The sequence below is a fragment of the Pterocles gutturalis genome, unplaced genomic scaffold, assembly GCF_000699245.1.
Source record: "Pterocles gutturalis isolate BGI_N339 unplaced genomic scaffold, ASM69924v1 scaffold10927, whole genome shotgun sequence".
In the NCBI taxonomy this organism is placed as follows: Eukaryota; Metazoa; Chordata; class Aves; order Pterocliformes; family Pteroclidae; genus Pterocles; species Pterocles gutturalis.
Window position 1 is genome coordinate 90624 of NW_010112894.1, and position 6000 is coordinate 96623.

General features: G+C 35.7%; 1 protein-coding gene across 1 annotated transcript in view; it reads left to right on the forward strand.

Moving 5' to 3' along the window:
* Window positions 1-6000, forward strand: part of ZDHHC14 (zinc finger, DHHC-type containing 14) — a 98012-nt gene that overhangs the window by 90064 nt on the left and 1948 nt on the right. The gene's annotated exons all lie outside the window — the stretch shown is intronic.

Below are 6000 nucleotides of genomic sequence, written 5' to 3' on the forward strand. Positions count from 1 at the left end.
TAAACCTTTTTCCCATGAAGTGACCCCTAGTAATTTTCCAGGCTTATAGTATCTGTTTCTCTCAGCTTCTTTCCGAGTACACAGTCTTAGATTCTTCTGAGTAAGTTTGGGAACAGCAGCACTGGAAACACCAGCCATTCACTTGTTTTTCCCTGAAAAAGACTGCTCAATCTTCCCGAGTGAAAGGCAGTGGAGTACACTTTAGGGCAGAAGTATAACAAAGCATGAGACATCCTGTTGAGTGCAGGGTTTTTTTGTGGGTGTTTTTTGTTTGTGTTTTGTTTTTTTCTTTTAGAGGAGGAATCTCTGCAAGATTCTCTAGCATCCCTCTTGCTAGAAGTTCAGATGCAAACATCATCATTTTCTTTTGGATTGATGGTTTAAATAATAAAGTAGCTCAAGCCCAAGACTCCAGTGGAAGAAAAAGAGTAGAGGGAAAGTCTTTGTGGAAGAAAAAATTTTCTTTTTGCCTTACGTCCTCGCTGATAAAGGTTAGGCAAAAGATCGAATATGAGTCAGTCTTCCTTTCTGGAAGGCTGCATACCTCTTGGAAAAAAAAAGGCAGAGGCATAAAATGAAAAATGCTTTCTTGGAGCTGAGGCAGGTGAGCCACAAAGAGCTGGCTAGTCTCAAGGGGATGTATCTGGTACTGCAGTTTGTATTATTACAGTTTCAGGTAAGGATAGGCAAAGTGAAATTCCTTGATTTAAGAGCAAGTGTAGATCATAATCCTAGCCCATAAGTACTTCTTAAATGGGAGAAGTTTAGCCATTTATAAATCATCAGAGATAATTATGCTGTGTTAGCAAGTTTAACTCTTGTTGAGTACAGAAAATGATTTCTTAGAAATCTGAAGTGTGTTTCAGTACACTTTTATAGTGTAGCTCCCTGGATTTTATTCCAGAATGCATTACATCTTCTTATCTCTACATTTAATCTTAATGTCTAGATGTTATACTAGTTAATCCACATAGTGTGCTAAAATGTCTCTCCTGCCCATTAATATTAAAGGAAGATTTTAATGAGCATCTTCTCTCACACTTGTCTTCTCTTTTTTCCTTCCCTTCCCTCTTTCCTTCTCTTCCCTTCCCTCTAATCTTTTACTCAGTGTCTTGTCTCTTTCTTAATAGAATTCTGGTCATTCTTTAAATCTAAGTTCCTTAGTATTATGTTCTGCTTTCATTTATTTTAGTGCATCTTTTAGCATAGCATAATGTTTTGCATTTAACCTCAAATAAATACCAGGTTAAGTTTAAACTTGCCAGACATTTGTTTTCAGTGCAATACATTATCTCTTACTCAGGAGACTGTTTGTGGGGCACTATTTTTGTATTTAACAGCTTTTGTGTTAATTTTGACTTTGAGACTTTGAATATTTCATATAGCAGCTACTCTATTCATGCTAGTGACTCAGTTTGTCACAACCTCAGAAAGTCAGGGTTGTTGCTATAATCAGTGCTTCACAGACCCGTAGTATAATTTTATTTTTTCTAGATCTTTATAGAAGAGCTTTTTCTCCTGTTCTCTCCATAGTATCTCCCTTATTTTACTAAGAGCTGAAGTTTTATGTACTTTTTTGAAGGCTGGAAGCACATAATTATTTTTCCTGGTACATTCTCAGGGGTTTTAATCTCTTTTCCAATATAACTTGAAATTAATCTGGTAAACTCGTTAGCCAGCTTCTTAATATCCTTATCCAGGTGACAAGTATGGTAGCTTGAAGCTAATGATCTGTAGATCTGATATTTCCAAAGTAGTTCCCTATTGCATTTTATTGCTGATTATTTTTTACAAGCTCTTCATTAGTTTGATTGCCCAAGGATCTCTCTTCTCAGTCTTGAGAATTTTTTTTTTTTTGCATGAAACACAGTATCTCACCCATTACGAAATAATAATTTTCTCTGTATTTTATTCTTTCTTTCTCTTTTAATTTTAAGGTTTATTGTCTTTGTATTCTGAAAAAAGTTCTTATTTCACCATAAACCCATCAGCTACCATTACCTGGGTCTACACTTCTGTAGTACTTGGCTTTCTCTTAAAAGCCTGAGTTGATTCTTGCATACAGGGTATTTTATTCTTTAGTAATCTGTTATGAAGAAACACAGAATCCATCTCACTCCATGCACTTTTTTAAGAGGAATTAGTTTGCTTTATTTTTACTATCATATCTCTAGGAATTCTCTAATGCCTTATAAAGTGATAGGTTTTAGTTCTATCTGCTTTTGTGTCAGGATAGGTTTATGTCTTTATTTTTAAGAAATTTGCTTGTACTCCTGCATTCTAGGCATCTCTTCCTCAGTGCTTAGGTAGTTCCTGTGTGCCAAGTTCCCTTATTTCCAGTTCTCCCTTTCCTTTCCTGGATGCTAATTCTTTAGTTAGAGTGTTTGCTCTCCTACTTATACATACCACTGAAGACCGTAGGAATCATAGTAGTGCATGCACAATGCAAAGTCCTCTCCCAAATGTTGACCTCAGTATTTCTAGCATTGATCTGGAAACAGGAATCCAGCAGATCCAGGGCACGCTAACTCTGACCATCCTAGCGTACTTTCTGCTTTGCTTTTCGTATTCTCATTGTTCGGAGCAAGTATTTCTACCGTGACAGTACAAGGATCAGCAAGGACAGAGGCCCTGCTTTGCTGGGAGTTTTAAGAGCATGTTTCCTTCTATATTTACTGTCGTACTTCACAAATATAATTTATCATTGCCCGAGATGGAATTTAGGGCTCTTACCAAGTCAACATTACTACGGTCAAGGTTGATAGAGGGTTTTCATTAAAGCATTTTACTTCACAGTTAAAATGGGTTAAGGGCACATGCAGTAAATCAACATTTTGCTTTGGATTGAGGAATGTTTTAGAAGCAATTCTTTTGATTGTGCATATTTACTGCATTTTTGTCCACATCTCAGAGTAGTATCAGAGCACGTGAACTAGATTTGTTTCAGCAGATGTGCTTCCAGAATGCACCTAGCATGCTCTAACCATTCATGGACATTCAGTCCATACTCTTTGCCCATCTGTTGTATCCATCCAGTATAGTGGTTCAGCATCCTTTCTGTTACTTCATAGCACTGTCATACAGTGCTGTTGGTCTCCTCCAAACTTTTTGTTGTTTGTACCTTATTCAGAGATGCTGAGATAATTCAACCTTCCTTTCTCCATTTTCTGAGAATGGTAACAATTATTTTATGTTACCAGTGTTCAGAAAATTGTTAACAAAGTTAATTTTAAATCCAAAGTATATAATCTCTGGCTTTGGCATTAGAAATGTGAAAAATATATTGCCATGTACAACTATGTTAACAGGTATGTTTTATGTAGCTTAGAAAAAAATCAGATTTTCCTCAGAAAAAAAAAATCAAAAATATTGTTTCCTTAGTTGTTTGTATTTATTATTTGTGAAATAAACACCGAATTTTAGGTTTTGTCTAATTTGCCTTAATTTGTGCCTTTTGTTGTGAAAATAAAAACAGGGATGGCTAAAAATTTCTATGCACATATACAATTGAAGTTTGGTACTAGTAGAACTTATTAAACTTGTCTTACCTTCAGAATCTGCTGTTCCTCTGAAGCAGTGAAAATTGTAAGTGGAAAATAAAATCAGTAGATATGAAGTAAGAAGGTACTGGTGGAATAATCTACAGTAGATTTTTAGCTATTTAGATTCCAGTGCTTGGCTTCCTTTTTGTTACAATCATAAGCTTTTTTATTTCATTTGAAATGCTGGTGTTGAATAATTCATGTGATTAATACCTGTTAAGACTTTTGGCCCTAAATTTCGTTTAGTGAAGAGGGAAATATGGAATCAATGAAAAACCACCATGCCAGCCTTATAAACAAGTCTGAGTTCCTTGTTTAATTTTGTGTTGGTTGTTTAGAAACAAGAATAGTCTACCTGAATACTATGTGTTGTTTTTATCAGATGTTTTTGAGAGCTTCACTCAATACAGCTACATTTTCTAGTATAAGCCCCACTCTAGTTCACTTCTGAAAGCTGTTTGTAGCCTGTATTTTCCTAAGATATTTTATATTGATCACTATTAAATAGAAGAAAAAAAAACCTGAAATGTGTCTGAATAAGAGGAGAGGCTTTAGGGAAGTGACAAGTGCATGGAAAATGAAGAAGAAATATACAGCACCTGAAAAAGTTTTAAACACTCTGTTTAATTGAGCTTTATGAGGCTACTTTATCTTTTCAATATTGATTCAGTTGAAATGCACTAGAGCTCGGTGAGAAGATGATTAATTCAGGCTATACAATGATTACAAGTGAATTACCTTCAGCTAATTTAAAACTGTATACTTGTATTGCCTGGATCACATTAATGATTTCCTTTTGAAAATCAGTGCTGAAGCTTCAGTAAAGCAATAAGTCAGCTGCTAACATTATTTGTTTTCAATATACCCCAGGGGTTATAGGCCTTCCTTTGTTATTTAACATGCTCTTTGGCTACTGCTTTTCAGAGAAGATGGATTTTGTTGGTCTTTTTGAAGTCGGAAAATTCACTTAACAGATTTTTAAGGTCTGCATGGTAAGGTTGGTTGAAGGGCTAGAGCATAATTGAAATAAGCAGGTGTGAATAAGAGTATGTTAATCAAGAATGAGTTATTCACACTGAATTACTAATTGAAAGCTTGACTTCAACAGATGCTGACAGTTTTCTTCTTAGTAAGGTACTTACGCAGGGTTTTGGCTTTAAGCCTGTGAGTAATCCCTCTGAGGTGATATGGAACCGCTTCAGCTGTTTGTCTGGGGCTGCTCATCATTTTGTGGGGGAAGAAATTGCTTGCAACATATATGAACTCGATTTATGTAACAGGAGGTCTGTGCATTTATCTTTCTGAAAGCTTAAGTGTTGGAAAATACATAACTGAGTAAGGATCGTACTTCTGCCTGTCAAAAAGTAGTTGGTCTGGGAGTCCTAAACCACTTAGACACATTTAAAATACTACCTGTCTGCTGTGACCAAGCAGTCTGCTTGCACACTGTCTGAATGTAATGTGTGTGCATCCATCATTAAGCTATTCTGCGGTGGAATTGGAGGACCTTAAAATATCAGAGGAAGGATTCGTAGTGATGGTTTTCATCATACAGTAAAGGAAGCAAAAGTTTTTCCATGAGTTTGCATAGAGTATATCACAGTGGCACAGTGCCCGTTGAACTCAGATGGGCATTTTAGGGAATTGCTGTAATGTTAGTAGCAGTGGTTATGATTGGAAATATCTTGAACAGATGTTGGATTTGTCATGTCTTTCAGTAATTTACTATAGATCAAAGAAGTAAGTTCTAAAGCAGAACATATTACTTTAACAGAATCCTTGAAATAACAACAGTGAATAGGAATGTCTTACCTCTGGATATATTTTTTTCGTTCCACTTGCTTCCAAATTTTTTCTGCTGCGTTGGATTTATAGTCACATTCATTGACTGCAGTGTTTCTCTTGCACAGGAGAACAGTAGTATGGCAAATGAATCTAACAGGATTTTGAAAATCTGCAGATGTTATAACTGATCAGGCTATGAATTAAATATATATTGTCCTTGGAAGCTCTCAAAAATGATGCCAGTTTGTGTTAAAGAAGCAATTTGGCACTAGGTCTACTACGTACTTAGCTAGCTGGACATTACTGAAACACCTACCTGTCTTGTTATCTCAAGGAATGAATGATAATTTTGCATAAACACTTCTTAGGAATAATGTAGAACCAAAAGCATTCCTGGTAATACTCACTGAGCTTAACTGGATTTATATAATAATGCTGAATTTGGCTTGTTATTGTGAAAGTGCTTGCCAGAAAACTTGTGCTTTGTACCTTGATTCTTCACACTGTCAAGATTAAATTAATCAAGAAACAGCCTAAAAATCATGGAAGTTGATATCAAATTAAGGCATCTGCAGCGCTGCCTGATTTCTACACATCCTCCAGAGTATTGAGCATAGTGTAGTATATTCTCTAGAGTGTATATATAATGTATTAAATTGGGGGGGGGGGGGAT